This window comes from Vulpes lagopus, chromosome 11 (genome assembly GCF_018345385.1).
Source record: "Vulpes lagopus strain Blue_001 chromosome 11, ASM1834538v1, whole genome shotgun sequence".
Lineage (NCBI taxonomy): Eukaryota > Metazoa > Chordata > Mammalia > Carnivora > Canidae > Vulpes > Vulpes lagopus.
Window position 1 is genome coordinate 48,967,950 of NC_054834.1, and position 17,057 is coordinate 48,985,006.

Consider the following 17,057-nt stretch of genomic DNA (forward strand, 5'->3'; position numbering starts at 1 on the left):
CAAATAGGTAATATAATCCATCTCATGAGAGGAGGCAGAGGTCACTTGTATTGTCCTACAATAACTAGAAGCTGTCTTGCTTCTTCAAGCTTGCCTGTCACTGTGATGAATGAATGAATGAGTACTGATTCTTTACAGATACACAGTATTATGCAAAATGAGGAGAGATTATATCAGTAATTATTTTATTTTATTTTTCCTAGGCAAAGAACTTTTTTAACCTTGTTTCAAAGTTTATTCCCAGACTTCTTCAGCTTAATTAGCTACAAATAATGAATTGTGTATTAGCAAAAACTGAAAAGAGCTGCAGTGTCCAAGGGGCTTGGGCTTAAAAATATTAGAGATCTAGATTTTATCAGATCCATGAACAAAATTTTAAAAAGCAGTCAGACTATAAAATAGCAGCTCCCAGTAACTTCTTCAAGTTTTATCTTCTTCAGAAGTTGACTCAATTCAGTTTGCTTCATTCTTGGAAGCTTCATCAAAATTCTCCACAAGATCTGGAACTTCATCATCATCATCCTCTCTAGTAGCAAGTGGTGTTTTTCCATCCACAGATTGTTTGGGCGGAGCTTCAGCCAGTCTTCTTAAACTAGTTAGATTGTCTGCACCAAGCTGGTTTAAGATACTGGGTAGCATTTCTGTCAGCTTCTTTGTCTCAGCATGGCCTGTAATGGTGAAAATGTTCACTGCCAGCGATGCCTGATCTTTAGGGTTGTTAAAGTGGATTGTTGTTCCTTGGTTTGTGAACATATTCACTTCTTCAATACCAGAGATATTGCTTACCCCTAACTTCTTTAAGGAGAACTGAAGTTTTTTATCATCTGCCGTAGCTGTTCCATGAAACACTTTCTTCTTTCAGCAGGCAGGTCCTTTTCCACCAATGCGCACTTGCAGTTTGGCAAATTTCTCCTGGTTCATGATAATTTCTTTCATCTTGGAGTGGGAATGGGACCATGTGGGGGGAATAGAGTTGGCGCTCAGGGGGTCTCCGGCAGACCATCTGAGATTAGATGCACACACGTGGGGACAAAAGATGGCAGCTTTAGTTTTGCATTCCCTGATGAACTGCCTAATTATTGTTTAATATAGGACAGACCCTGATATATGCTTTCTATGTTCACAAATACCAATCTCTCTGTAATGTAAGATCTTTAAAATACATTTTAAACAAGTCCCTGAATTTGGACTTATCTATGAATCAGAACAATTTCAAACCTCTATATTAAGATTAAAATTTACTTCTCTACTGAAAATCTTTCAACTATTGCCCATTAACCTTAGGATCAATTCTAAGCTTTTGTGGATATCTCTTAATATGCAAAATCTTACTCCTGCCCACTTCTTTATCCCCCCAAATTACCAGTCCATTTTTCTCCACTTCTTTGCTCCATCATGTGGAATGACCTGGAGTGACGTGAATGTGCTCTACTCAAGCCTGCATGCTTTTGCACATCTACTTTCTTCTGCTTCAAATGCCCTTTCTCCACCCTCGATCAACCTACTGACTGGGTTTCAGCAGCCTAGACCTTCTCACGTGGTTTAGGAATCAGCTTATGCTCATTTGCTTCTTTCTATATACTGTGAGCTCATTGAGAACAGCAACATCTAGTTCATCTTTATAGTTTTTTTTTAAATTTTTATTTATTTATGATAGTCACAGAGAGAGAGAGAGGCAGAGACACAGGCAGAGGGAGAAGCAGGCTCCATGCACCGGGAGCCCGATGTGGGATTCGATCCCGGGTCTCCAGGATCGCGCCCTGGGCCAAAGGCAGGCGCCAAACCGCTGCGCCACCCAGGGATCCCCCATCTTTATAGTTCTAAGTGCCTGAAGGCATTTGATATGTGTTTGGATGGATTTGGGGGAATACATGCTAAGGTTGGAGAGATAAGGGAGCAGGATTTGAAGGCTAGGAAGAGGAGTTTGGATGGTTACAAATAGGGACTGGTTGTTTCTTGTTTAAGGGAAGGGCAGGACAAAGTGAATTTCGGGAGAGAGATGCTGGAGGGGCACCATCTGGGTGTGAATAAAGGAGACTAGAGATTAGGGTTGGGCAGGAAAAGCTGGAGGGGAAACTGAGTTGGGGAAAAAGATGAGTTTCTAGGGCAGAAACAGGCAATAATAGTAATAGCTATCATTTCTTTAACATCTGTACCATGTAAATGCTGATGCTTTACTGGCCTGGGTGAACTTCATGTTCTTGCAGAAAGGAGTTTGACAATGCCTTTCCTCCAGTGCACCTATTTGCTTTGGGAACTTGTTTGCTGTCATTAGTGAATTGCGGTGGAATCTCTTGTATCTTTCTGCAACCCCAAATTATTTGGAAATGAACCCCCATCTCCCAAAACAGAGGGACCAGGAACTCTGACACCCCTGAGATTTAAGTCTACAAAGACATGACTGATGGGTGGGGAAGGCCCAGGTGAAGTTGGACTTCAGGAAAGGATGGTCAGTTTCTCAAGAGGAAAATCTCTATGAGGGAACATGGATTTGGAGCCAGTGACTCAGACTCAGTGCCCTACAGGGCCGCTCCTTAAATGGTGTATATTGTGTGCAGTGAGGGTGAGTTCAGGTGTAGGTGGATAGAGGTGACTCTAGAGTAGTGTGTGTGTGTGAATTGAGTGAGCTCACCACTCAGAAAGTGGGGCAGCTTTGCAGTGGGATAGTTCTGACTGGGTTTAGTAGAGTTGGAGCATGTTCCTTCCTATTGCACTAATGTCTAGGGAAACCTATGGATGCCTACATTAAGGCCTATAGAAGTCAGTAAGCTAGAGTTTTATTCCTTCAGGACTTCTAGGATTTAAGCCAAGAAACTGACACCAGTGACATTAACAGGTTACTGGTTCTATCAAGTGGTGGATCTGTGGTTCCATTATTAGCAGTGGCAGCAGGTGCTTGGCTGTCCCGAGCTGGGCAGAGGCCAGCTGGCGTGGATGACTTGGTCAGAATGGCATCTCCACGGGGCTGTTAGGGACCATGGATGGCAGAACTTAGTTCAAGGGGTATCCTCGTCTCCTTTCCACCAGGCTGCAGAAGTAGTAAGCAGTAAGCAGTGCCATTTATGGACACCCAGGCACTATGGGAAATACTCAAAAAAAGAGCAAAAGATAACCCCTGAAAAAGACTGTAACTTCCTATTTGTAGAACAGGATGAGGTTTAGCAACACCTGGAATGTTGTTAGGACTGCAAAGTGTCAATCCTAATTGAATCATAAAAGCTATAGTTTAACAAGCCCTCCAAGTGATTTTTTAAAAAGATTTTATTTATTTATTCATGAGAGAGAGAGAGAGAGAGGGAGAGAGGCAGAGACACAGGCAGAGGGAGAAGCAGGCTCCATGCAGGGATCCCCATGTGGAACTTGATGTCGGGTCTCCAGGATCACGCCCTGGGCTGAAGGCAGCCCTAAACCACTGAGCCACCTGGGCTGCCCCCTCCAAGTGATTCTGATAAACTTTAAGGTCTAAGAATGATTGACTATGAGCTGCAGAACTAAAATCATTTGAACTCAGACTAATGATGTCTTAGTTATACACATTCATAATCTATATAGACTCTACATAATCTATACTCCTCAGAACAACCCACTTTTCTAATGGAGGACATGAAGTCACTCACTCCTCCCTGTGGGCAAATCCAGTCTATGCCTCTACTCACTCAGCCTCTCAGCTGCATGGACCACAGGAACCAATTCTTCTTGGAAGCATTCTCTCATCAGGGCTTCTGTGACAGACTCTCCTGGTCTTCCTCCTAGGAACTTTTTTTTTTTTTTTTTTTATTTGAGTTTATTCTTCATTTAACTTTTAAAACACTACTATAGTTGAATATTAAAACAAAAACAATAGCAAGTAGTGAGCTATGATTATAGTCCTTCACTCATCCACTACTGCATATAAAATGCCAGCAGCAGTGCTATTCACCAGCCCCATTAAGAAGTCTGACACTGAACACCACCCCTAGGATGATGTTCATCATCCTCATATGCTTCCCCATTGTAATGGCGCCATCTTTCCTGATTGGGATCAAAGTCCACAAGTTCTACCTGGTCCATTTCATCAGTCTCTTCTACTTCCTTCCTCTCAGGTAGGAGTTTTTCCAGCAAAGAAAGTTTATCAGGAGAGAGAAAGCCGTTCTCGGGGAAGTTTACCTTAAATTCGATGATTAGGCGACCCTTCTCATATGGTCTACGATAAATTGGCATGCCTTCATTTATTTATTTATTTATTTATTTATTTATTTATTTAAAGATTTTATTTATTTATTCATGATAGTCAGAGAGAGAGAGAGAGAGAGGCAGAGACACAGGCAGAGGGAGAAGCAGGCTCCATGCACCGGGAGCCTGACGTGGGATTCGATCCCGAGTGTCCAGGATCGCGCCCTGGGCCAAAGGCAGGCGCCAAACCGCTGCGCCACCCAGGGATCCCGGCATGCCTTCATTTAACACACACTTGATATCCCCATGCTTGACAATCTGACCTGGATGAGAGGTGATGACGATGGTTCGGTTGTCAAGAGTAGATATTGGCTTTTGAAAGCCACACAGGGCTTATATAGGCTTATATAGGAGAACAGTGAGAAAGGAGGATGGAAACAGGGACAGGTCCTGCAGCACCTCTTAGACTACAAAAAGACATCTAGTTGCCAAAGGAAGCCACGTAAGGGTTTTAAGCAAGAGAGTGAGGTGATTTCTGCTGTAGAAGCTGCTGTACAGGGAAGGTACCAAGAACAGGCAAATACAGGAGGAAGCAGGGAAAGCAGTCAGAAAGGCTCTCTCTGCCATCTGGGAGAGACATGATGGTGGCTTTGACTGAGGTGGAGGCAATGGATGTGGGCGGAAGTGGAGAATGGGCAGCTCAGAGGCAGAACTGACAAGACTTAAGAGGATGTTAGGGTTGACTCCTGAGTGTGGGGCCTAAGCCAGTAGATGCTGAAGAGATGATGCACCATTTGTTGGAATGGGGAAGACTGAGGAGAAACAGATCTGGAACTGGGGAATTAAGAACTCTTCCTTAGATAATACAGGTCATGAGATACTATTAGAGAGCCCAGTAGAGATGTCAAGTAGGAAATTAGATAGGAAGTGTGGAATTTAAGGGAGTCATGAACCCATAGACAGACCATTCCTTCCATGGAAGGAGCAGTGGTCACATAGGGAGAGAGTCAGGCCAGAGGAAAGAGATGCAGGTCCCAGCCCTGGGGTACCAACATGTGAAAGTTGGAGAGAAGAAGAGCCAGGAAAAGAAAACCAAGTGCTTAATGAATTGCTTGGTGGCCCCAGGCACACAAACAATAAAACCTAATAGGTCTTAAGACATAGGAAACAGGGGATAGCAGAATTTTATAATTTTCTAATTAATTAAGAGGCCAAGCCTGTTGAGAATAGCTCTAAAGAAAAACCAACCTTGGCCCAATAAGGTGGCCAACTGAATGTGTTTCTGCTGATCCCTGGTTACAGACGTCCATGATTAAAATAAACAATAGTTTGTCTGATTGGAGGTTCTCAACCTTTCTATATAACATCCCAAACCATCACATTTCTTATCTTTTCTTTTTTTTAAAAGATTTTATTTATTTATTCATGAGAGACACACAGAGTGAGAGGCAGAGACATAGACAGAGGGAGAAGCAAGCTCTCTGCAGGGAGCCTGATGTAGGACTCAATCCTGGAACTCCGAGATTACACCCTGAGCCTAAGGCAGAGGTTCAACCACTGAGCAATCCAGGAGTCCTGCAACCACCACATTTCAGAGAATAGTATCCAAACTGCTTTCATCCCCAGAGAAATGGTATCTGATGGAAGATACAAGAGTTTCCAAAATGGGCTCTGGGTCAGGCTGAATGAGCCAGAACATTTTCTTTTTAATCAAATAAATCCACATAAAAATAATAGAAGTGGGACTTCTGATTCTGACCGAGATGAAATAAGGCCACTACAGCCTCTGAATTGTATGGACTACAACTTAAAAACTGGACACAACATGGAAAGCAAGCATACAAAGGGGCACCTGGGTGGCTCAGTCGGTTAAGCACCTGACTCTTGATTTTGGCTCAAGTCATGATCTCTGGGTTGTGGGATCCTGTGTTGGGCTCCTCACTTGCTTGAGATTCTTTCCCTCTCCCTCTCCCTCTGTGACTCCCCCTGCTCTCAAATAAATAAGTAAATCTTAAAAAAAAAAAAAAGGAAATATATGAGGATCTTGAAAGTCAACAAAAGAAGATGAATTGCGGAGAGAAGTAAGCTACATAGAAGCAAGTTTCTTGTGTTTTCAAATTTTTCCTTTTCTCTCATAGCTTTCACCTGAGGGCAAGCTACCAGTTGCAAAAATGAGTGCATGGAGGGGGAGAGGGGAGAGAAGAGGCTACACCTATAGTGAAAACCCCATCTTTCTGGAAAGAACAACCAGGAAGAGAGGATTGAAGAGAATATATGTATATAATCCTCATTTTTTCCCCCTCTCTCAGCTTTTCCCTGAAGGTGGACCCTCCCTGAGGAGCTGTGCTTTGGTGGCAGTTCAGGCAATTAAAATTCCAGTTGCTATCCCCTCTGACCAGAGGCACCAGAAAAGTGGCCATGGGGACCCGGGTGCTGGGAGAACTCATGAGACAGAGAGAATGAGCAGGGGACACCTAATTTTGTGTAGGAACCTGTCCACACCATGGGCTTACACTCGACCTGTACTTGAATGGATCAGACCCAAATCAGCACAGCAAAGGCTTTGAGAACTGAACCAACAGTGAAACCACTGCCCACAGGATATGAAGCAGAACCAGCAGTCCGAACCTAACTGGGTTGATCGACTGTCTGCTGTAATGAGAAAAAAAATTCCTTGAATTAAAAAAATGTCAATTTATGTTTTATCTAGTAATTTTTTTTTCTCATTAAACTTTTGTTTTAATGGGTCTCAAAATTCTGCGACAGATTTTTGGTCAAGTTGTATCCATTAAAACGTACTGATTTAAAAAACTAATAACTTAAAACTGCCACACATGCACACACACACACACACACACACACACACACACACACACACAATGGTCCACAAAACATTCTCCTTTCCTTCTGAAGGTTTTACGATGCATTGTTACCATTAACCAGTCTTTTACTATTAAACTTAAATGGCTAATTGACACAAACAGTTCTGAGACCGTTCTTCCACCACTGATTAAGACTGGGGTGGCAGGTATTGGGGATAATATTCATTTAGCCTTCTGAGCTTTCTGGGCAGACTTGGTGACTTTGCCAGCTCCAGCTGCCTTCTTCTCCACTGCTTTGATGACACCCACAGCAACCATCTGTCTCATGTCACGAACCGCACAACGGCCCAGAGGAGGATAGTCAGAGAAGCTCTCAACACACATAGGTTTTCCAGGAACCATATCAACAATGGCAGCATCCCCAGATTTCAAGAACTTGGGAGCATCTTCCAGCTTTTTTCCAGAATGACGATCTATCTTCTCCTTTAGCTCAGCAAACTTGCAAGCAATGTGACCTGTGTGACAATCCAGCACAGGTGCATATACAGCACTGATTTGGCCTGGATGGTTCAGGATAATCACCTGGGCCATGAAACCAGCTGCTTCCATTGGCGGGCCATTTTTGCTGTCACCAGCCACATTGCCACAACGAACATCTTTGACAGATACATTCTTGACATTGAAGCCCACATTGTCCCCAGGAAGAGCCTCACTCAAAGCTTCACGGTGCATTTCAACAGACTTGACTTCAGTTGTAACATTGACCGGAGCAAAGGTGACTACCATGCCAGGCTGAAGAACACCAGTCTCCACTTGGCCCACTGGGACAGTACCAATACCACCAGTTTTGTAGACGTCCTGGAGAGGCAGACGCAAGGGCTTATCAGTTGGACGCGTTGGTGGCAGACTGCAATCCAGAGCTTCAAGCAGTGTGGTTCCACTGGCATTCCCATCTTTATGGGTGACTTTCCATTCCTTGAACTAAGGCATGGTAGCACTTGGCTCCATGCCAACCAGAAATTGGCACAAATGCTATGTGTCGGGGTGGTAGCCAATTTTCTTAATGTAGGTGCTGACTTCCTTAACGATTTCCTTGTATCTCTTCTGGCTGTAGGGTGGTTCAGTGGAATCCATTTTGTCAACACCAACAATTAGTTGTTTTACACCCAGTGTGTAAGCCAGAAGGGCATGCTCATGGGTCTGCCCATTCTTGGAGATACCTGCTTCAAATTCACCAACACCAGCAGCAGCAATCAGGACAGCACAGTCAGCCTGAGATGTGCCTATAATCATGTTTTTGATAAAGTCTCTGTGTCCTGGGGCATCAATGATGGTCACATAATACTTGCTGGTCTCGAATTTCCACAGGGAGATATCAATGGTGATACCATGTTCACATTCAGCTTTCAGTTTATCCAAGACCCAGGCATACTTGAAGGAGCCTTTTCCCATCTCAGCAGCCTCCTTCTCAAATTTTTCGATAATTCTTTTGTCGACCCCACCACATTTGTAGATCAGATGGCCAGTAGTGGTAGACTTGCCAGAATCTATGTGTCCAATAACGATGATGTTGATGTGAGTCTTTTCCTTTCCCATTTTGGTTTAGGTTTAGCAGTGATTTTCAGGACACCTGTGTTCTGGCAGCAAACCCGTCGTGAAAAATACCTAGTAATATTTAATAAAGGTATAAAATATGTTAAATATCATCAGCTCTTCTGGAATCGATTGACTTCCAATTGCATGCTGATTCAATGACTCAATTTTTACAGAGGACCACATACTGCTTCTTTGGATATATTAATAAAAAAATTAAATCCTTAATAAAAGAAAAAATTCTTTAGAGGACTTTAATTGTACCCAGAGTTTATAAAACATAATATTAAAAATATGTAGGATTGGGGTTCCTGGCTGGCTGAGTTGGTGGAGCATGGAACTCTTGATTTCCGGGTGGTGAGTTTGAGTCCCACATTGGGTGTAGAGTTTACTTAAAAAAAAAAAAAAAAAACTTAAAAAAAAATCTAGTGAAAGATCTAAATGTGAGACAAGAATCCATCAAAATCCTAGAGGAGAACACAGGCAACAGCCTTTTTGAACTTGGCCACAGCAACTTCTTGCAAGATACATCTATGAAGGCAAGGGAAACAAAAGCAAAAATGAATTATTGGGACTTAATCAAGATAAAGAGCTTCTGCATAGTAAAAGCACAGCTAGTATCCAAGATCTATAAAGTACTTATTAAACTCAACAGCAAAGAAACAAACAATCCAATCATGAAATGGGCAAAAGACATGAACAGAAATCTCACAGAGGAAGACATAGACATGGCCAACACACACATGGGAAAATGCTCTGCATCACTTGCCATCAAGGAAATAAAAATCAAAACCACAATGAGATACCACCTCACACCAGTGAGAATGATGAAAATTAAGAAGACAGGAAACAACAAATGTTGGAGAAGATGTGAAGAAAGGGGAACCCTCTTGCACTGTTGGTGGGAATATGAACTGTTATGGCCACTCTTGAAAACTGTGTGGAGGTTCCTCAAAGAGTTAAAAATAGACCTGCCCTACGACCCAGCAATTGCACTGCTCGGGATTTACCCCAAAGATACAGATGCAGTGAAATGCTGGGACACCTGCACCCCAATGTTTATAGCAGCAATGTCCACAATAGCCAAACTGTGGAAGGAGCCTCAGTGCCCATCGAAAGATGAATGAATAAAGAAGCTGTGGTATATATATACATATATATATATATATATATATATATATATATATATACACAATGGAATATTACTTAGCCATTAGAAACTACAAATACCCACCACTTGCTTCGACATGGATGGAACTGGAGGGTATTATGCTGAGTGAAATAAGTCAATCAGAGAAGGAAAAACATTCTATGGCCTCATTCATTTGGGGAATATAAAAAAATAGCAAAAGGGAATAAAGGGGAAAGGAGAGAAAATGAGTGGGAAATATCAGTGAGGGCAACAGAACATGAGAGACACCTAACTCTGGGAAATGAACAAGGGGTAGTGGAAAGGGAGGTGGGCAGGGGTTTGGGGTGACTGGGTGATGGGCGCTGAGGGGGGTGCTTGATGGGATGGGTGATATGCTATATGTTGGCAAATTGAACTCTGATAAAAATAATTAATTTATCAAATAAGTATCAGGATACAATGAAAGTTACTTAACGTAAAAAGAATAAGAAAGTGTGACCAGTTCTCAAGAAACAATTAAGAAATGCCAATCCAAGATAACCCTGAACTTAGAATTATCATACAGACTTTAAAGCAGGGGTGGCAACTGTATCTCATGAACTAAGGTAAACATGCATGAAGCGAATAATGGAAAAATAGACATTCTTGGCAGAGACATAGAAACTATACATAAAGAACCAAATAGAAATTTTTTAGAACTGAAGAAAAGCTAACAGCAGAATGGAGATGACAAAAGGGAGAGTCAATGAACCTGAAAATAGACCAATAGAATGTATTCAATCTATCCAACAAAGGGAAAAACAACTGAGGAAAAAAAAGAACAGAATCTCAGGAATCTGGGGAATATCAAAAATTCTAAATAGGGGCACCTGGGTGGCTCAGCGGTTGAGCATTTGCCTTTGGCTCAGGTTGTGATCCTGGAGTCCTGGGATCGAGTCTCACATTGGGCTCTCTGCAGGGAGCCTGCTTCTCCATTTGCCTATGTTTCTGCTTATCTCTGTGTGGCTCTCATGAATAAATAAATAAAATCTTAAAAAAAAAACAAAACAGAAGTTCTAAATATTGGGGTACCTGGCTGGCTAGTCAGGAGAGCATGCAACTCTTGATCTTGGGGTTGTAAGTTCAAGCCCCACGTTGGGTGTAGAGATTACTTAAAAAATGAAATCTTAAAAAAAAACCCAAAGTTCTAATATTTATGCCATTGGAGTTCCAAAGAAGAGAAGAGACAGATTGATGTGGTAAAATGTTAGAAGAAATAATAGGTCTTAAAAGATAAGGAAGGAGGGAGGAAATGCCATGGATTGGAGGAGACCAATAAGTTGTATAACTACACGTTCTGTGGGATCCTGGAATAGAGAAAAGACATTGGTGAAAAGCTAATAAAATCCCAGTGAAGTGTGTAAGTTGATTAATAATACTGTACCAATGTTAGTTGCTTCAGTTTTATCATCATATCAAAGTTATGCAAAGTGTTATTATTAGGGAATGTTTGGTGAAGTCTATTTGGGATATCTGCATTATTTTTAGAACTTTTTTGCAAGTCTAAAATTATCTCAAAATAAAAAGGTTTTAACATTTTTAAGTAAAAGGAAAGACGGAAGGAAGGGGTAGTGGCTACATTAATATCAGATAAAGTACACTTCAGAACAAAGAATATTACCAGTGATAAAGAGGGACATTATCTAATGACGGAAGTTAAGTCACCAAGGAGACCTAACAATCCTACATGTGCACGCAACTAACAACAGAACTTCAAAATACATGGAGACAAAATGAGGAGAACTGAAAGGATACATAGACAAATCAACAATTATATTTGAAGACTTCAACACTTCTCTCTGAGTAATTGCTAGAACCAGTGGAAGGGAAATCAGTAAGGATGTAGATGGCCTGAGCAGCACTATCAACCAGCTTGACCTAACTGGCACTTTCAGAGCGTTCCACTCAACAGCCATTGAACACATATTCTTTTCATTTGAGGTTTGCAAAATTAGAATACCCTTGAAGAATTACGTATTGATCTGGGATCATCAAGAATAGATTTCCCCTCTTAGAAAGTCAGAATTCTCCAGGACACCTGAGACAAACTTGAGCTTCTGTCAGAGATTTTCAGCATATGAGTGCACGTTACTTAGAAATCTTGTATAACTTTAGCCAACTGGAGACCTCCTCTGATGTGTCTGCCTGGTATCTCCCCAGGCATTGGTGACTCTATATGGCTGCTATCTGCTTTGATGTTTGCTGTGACTTCCAGGAAAGGAAGCACCTCCCCTAAACTAATGCTATATTTGGTACATAATCTAAATCAGTTTATCAGGAAATCAGCAAATGTATCAGGCCTAACGCCATTTCTTCTTACTCTCTCATCTTTTTTTTTCTCTCATCCTTTGAAAATGAGGTGGTGTGTGTGTGTGTGTGTGTGTGTGTGTATGTGTACATACACAAGTCCATGCACCTGTGTGTGCACATATCTTTGAGTCTTATGACACATTTCGGATATTTTCAGGTTCGTGTACCATCAGAGATACTGATCTGCTATGTAGTTATGGAGGACAAAATGTATTCATGTCTTAATCCCTGGAACCTGTGAACATGTGACGTTTCATAGTGAAAAGGAGTTTACAATGTGATTTTTTTTTTTTTTACAATGTGATTAAGTTAAGGATTTTGAGATGAGATTATCTTGGATTATTTGGATGGAGCCAGTGTAATCACAAGGATCCATGTAAGAAGGAAACAGGAGATGAATAGTCAGAATCATTAACTCCACCTTAAAAAAATTATTTATTTGAGAGAGAGAGAGAGCACAAGGTGTGGGAATGGCAGAGGGAGAAGGAGAAGCAGGTTCCCTGCTAAGCAAGAATGCCAATGCAGGACTTGATCCCAGGACCCTGGGATCATTACCTGCGCCCAAGGTGGACACTTACCTGACTTAGCAATCCAGGCTCCCCTAACTCCACTTCTTATGTCCACATTCTACCAACACTCACTACCTTTAACTTATGGATGAGGAAGAGAAGACTGAAAGGAAAAAAACCCAAAACTATGGGTTACCTTATTTTTCCCTTTCTTGCTATGCCATTTTCAGCATAAGTGGTTAAAACTAATATAAAGAAGTAATGGAAGTAAGAAAGGATATGGTAGGTCATTTGTGTTAGAACACTATTGTCTTCTTTCTTAATACCTGCTTATCAACTGGTTTAAGAGTCAGAGTTCCTGGAAGTATTTGCAAGTCAGTACAGGCCCTCAGCCCATAGGGAAACCAGAAGTGATAATTAAGCACCATGACTCGATGGAGGGCTCAGGAAGGAGACATGGCAGAGGGACAGCAAAATCTTGTCTTCTCCTCACCATTAAAAGGTGAATTATAAAGAGGGAAGGAGACTTACAAACTTTATTATTTCATACTAAACAGTGTTCTGAATGAGGTCCAATCAATACAATACAAATTTGAATAATTTACTATTTTAACTAATTACGGAATCATAACAGGTTAGTTATCTTTATATCTACCTCCTCATCCTTATCTTGAAAAAAATTACCTCCTATTTCACACGTCAGGCTTAAACAGTTATGGCAATAGGGCATTCAATTTAACTCAAAATTTCCTGGCAACTAATGTGAGAAAATAAAACTATAAAGGAAAAGAAAGAATGATAATGTTGTAAACAGTCTTTCATTCACTCATTTGTAAAAAAAGCTCAGAATAAGAAATAAACAGAAAGGTTACTGTCTAGTTTCATATCATCTCCAAATTATTACTTGTCCTCGATTTGGGAGAATGTATGTAAGTATAACAGGTTTATTGGAATATAAACATGAGCTGGCTTTATTTTTTCCAGGGCCTGCTCCCTGATGGTGGTTGGTTGAACTTTTCTTTCTTTCTTACTGGTAGCTCTCTTAACAAATTCTCTCTCTCTCTCTCTTTTTTTTTAAAGATTTTGTTTAGTTATTCATGAGATTCACAGAGAGAGAGAGGCAGAGACACAGGCAGAGGAAGAAGCAGGCTCCATGCAGGGAGCCCGACGTGGGACTCGATCCTGGGTCTCCAGGATCACACCCTGGGCTGAAGGTGGTGCTAAACCGCGGAGCCACCTGGGCTGCCCGAAATTCTCATTTTGATCTCTAATTTTTTATTCTCCTCCAGGTTGTGAGAGTTCTCTCAGTATTTAAGATTCAATTCTGCTCAAATTTTCATTCTCGCATCTGATGCTTGTGTCTCCTTACTTGACCCAGTGCGGTTGTCAGACTCCTTGTGCCTGTCCTTGCTTCCCTGACTGGCCATCAGCACCAGATATGGCAGAAATTTGATTGCTGGTTACTTTTGGGGTGATTCTGAGAGCCCTGAAGGAAACTGCCCACAATATGATCACTATGTGTGGGAATATTAGACCCTGGAACAATCTGCCTTTATCTCACTGTCTGAGTCTGCTCAGGCTGCTATAACAAAAAATACCATGGACTGGGTAGCATAAACAGCAAACATTTATTTCTCACAGTTCTGGAGGCTGGGAAGTCCAAGATCAACGTGCCAGCAGATTTGGCATCTGGTGAGGCCTGCTTCCTGGCTCACAGATGGCTGTCTTCTCCATGTGTCCTCATATGGCAGAAGGGACAGGGGATCTATCTGGGGTCTCTTTTATAAGAGCAATAGTGCCATTCATGAGAGTTTCACCCTCATGACCTAATCATCTCCCAAAGGCCCTCAGCTTCTAATATCATCATATTGAGGTTTCAACATACAAATTTTGGGGGCACACAAAAATTCAGTCTACAGGACCCACCCAAGTGTTTGTGAGGCCATCCTCAGATGGTCTACAGCCAACAGATGCTCCCTGAGGCCTCTTACCTGGCACCCTGTTAGGTGGCCCAAACCCAGTCACCTTCCCCTGCTGATATTTTTATTGGGCACAGTAGGTGGCTAGCTGCTTCACAGCACCCCCTCTCAGTTCTGACAATACTGTCTTCTTCCTCCTTTTCCAAGGGTATGAGGCACTCCTGCAGAAAGAGATGGTTACCACCTGCCCAGGAGTGGGGACAGTGAAGGAGGGAAGAACATCTCTTCCTGATCAGGAAACTCTTCAAAGGCCAGCCTCCAACACCTTCTAGGCCTCACCCATGGAGCAGGCACATGGGGTGGTGGAAAGCAGTGCTTGGTAGGATTAATTTTCCTGTTCTCAGTAAGCCCTAGGCTGATCCATAACAGCTCATGGCATGCTAAATTCAGAATGTGGTATGTTTTATACCCAGGTTTGGGCATTCATTTGGATTCCTGAATGACATGAAAAAACCTTCCTCAACATTTTATAAGGTATAAGTACCTGCACTGAAACCATATTATCGACCATCAATTATCAGTAACCTGCCTTCATCTTGAGCCTTGTGCTAAGATCCACAGTGAATACAAAGGCTTTAAATATATTTTTTTGCAGGCAAAATGGTACAGATTAACAGGGAGACTGATCAAATATGTTAACAGAACAATGAAGAAAAACAAATACCCAGAACAATTACAGTAGCATATGCTTTAATATTATACCCATTTTGCAGAGGAAGGAACAAGGCATATTTATTTAAATGGGATGAAACTAGATGTCTTCACTTTATCCATGCTTTACAATTACTTTTTATCTGGAAAAAATTTACAGAAGAGTTGAAAAAATAGGATAGAATTTTCATATATCCTTCACCCAGCTTTCCCTAATGTTAACATCTTACATAACCATGATACAATTATCAAAACTAAGAAATTAACATCGATGTAATAGTATTGACTAAAATATGGACTTTTTGAATGTTACCATTTTTTTTTATCCCACTAATGTCCTTTTTCTGTACCAGGATCCAATCCAACTTATCATTACTCTATATACCTAGTCATCATGCCTCCTGGGCGTCCTCCAGTCTGTGACCATTTCTCAGTGTTTCCTTGTCTTTCATGACTTTTAACACTTTTAAGAGTTCAGGTCAGGTATTTGTAGAATGTTAAGCAATCTGGATTTTTTCCTCATGATAAGAATAGGGTTTTGTGGACTTTGGGGAAGGATACTATAGAGGTGAAATACCCTTTTCCTTGATCATATAACAATGTGATTTGTAAGTGGTGAGTTACCCTTGACCACCCTTTAACCATCCTTGGTTAAAGTGGTGTCTGCCAAGTTTCTCCACTCTAAATTTGCTTCCCTCTCCTACACTCCCCCCTTCCATGTTCTATTTGTTAGAAAAGAGTCACCAAATCCAGCTCACACTCCACACTGAAGGGGAGGGGAATTAAGTTCCCGGGGAAGTATTGATTCATTTGTGGATGTGTGTTAAAGTCATCACAGTAAAGTACAAATATTTGAAGGGAGATCTTTGAGGCTAAGCAACTATCTTACTTCTCTCTAATGTGTCATCCACTAATTTTAGCATTCATTAAGACTTGCCCACAGCAATTATTCTGTGGTGTCTTTTTTTAAAAATTATTTTTATTTTGTTATTTTTTAAAAAATATTTATTTATTTGGGAGAGAGAGCGTGAGAGGAAAGAGCATATGAGCAGGTGGGTGGGATAGAGGAAGAAGGAGAAATAGACTCCCCTCTGAGCAGGGAACCCAACGCTGGGCTCCATCCCAGAACTCTGGGATTGTGACTCGAGACAAAGGCAGACAACCAACTGAGCCACTCAGGCACCCTTAAGTTTTTAATTCCAGTTTAATTAACATACAGTTCTGTGGTGTCTTAGTAGTGATTTTGTTTTTTCCTCATTTCTTCTATATTTATTATTCAGAATTCATCTGGAAAGAAGATTTCTCCCTTTCTTCCATTTTATTCACTTATTGATATGGACTCAAGAATATTTATTTTGTTCTAAGTTATACATTTATATCATAATTTATTTTTATTGCTGAGATTGTTCTACCTTTGCCTTTGGGAGCTCTTTTAGATGGCTCCTTCCAACATACCTTCATATTTTCTTGTGTTTTCTTCCCCTGCCACCCTCTTCTCTTTTTCTTTCTTTCTTTTATCTACAAGACTGTCAAGTTCCCCCAGGTCTATAAGTGGCCATTTTTCCAAGGAGCTCTGGTTCCTTTTATTGAGAATGATATTTAGAAACCAAGAGCTGGCTGCTAAGTGTGTTCATTGCTTCTTGGGTATCAATTCTTCTAGACCCTCTGGTGGGATAGAACTAAGAAGTATACATATGCTAGCCCATGTATACACATCTCTATATTTATTTCTGTATCCATATATATATATATATATATATAAGATTTTATTTATTTGACATGGAGAGAGTACAAGCAGGAGGAGCGGCAGAGGGAGAGGGAGAAGCAGATTCCCAGCTGAGCAGGGAGCTGGATGCAGGGCTTGATCCCA

At 41.3% G+C, this 17,057-nt stretch overlaps 2 pseudogenes; both read right to left on the minus strand.

Annotated features, from left to right (window-relative positions):
* Positions 1 to 292: 292 nt before the first annotated feature.
* Positions 293 to 6,110, minus strand: LOC121471885 (annotated as a pseudogene).
* A 1,086-nt stretch (positions 6,111 to 7,196) lies between these two features.
* Positions 7,197 to 8,570, minus strand: LOC121471770 (annotated as a pseudogene).
* Between the last annotated feature and the right edge of the window lie 8,487 nt (positions 8,571 to 17,057).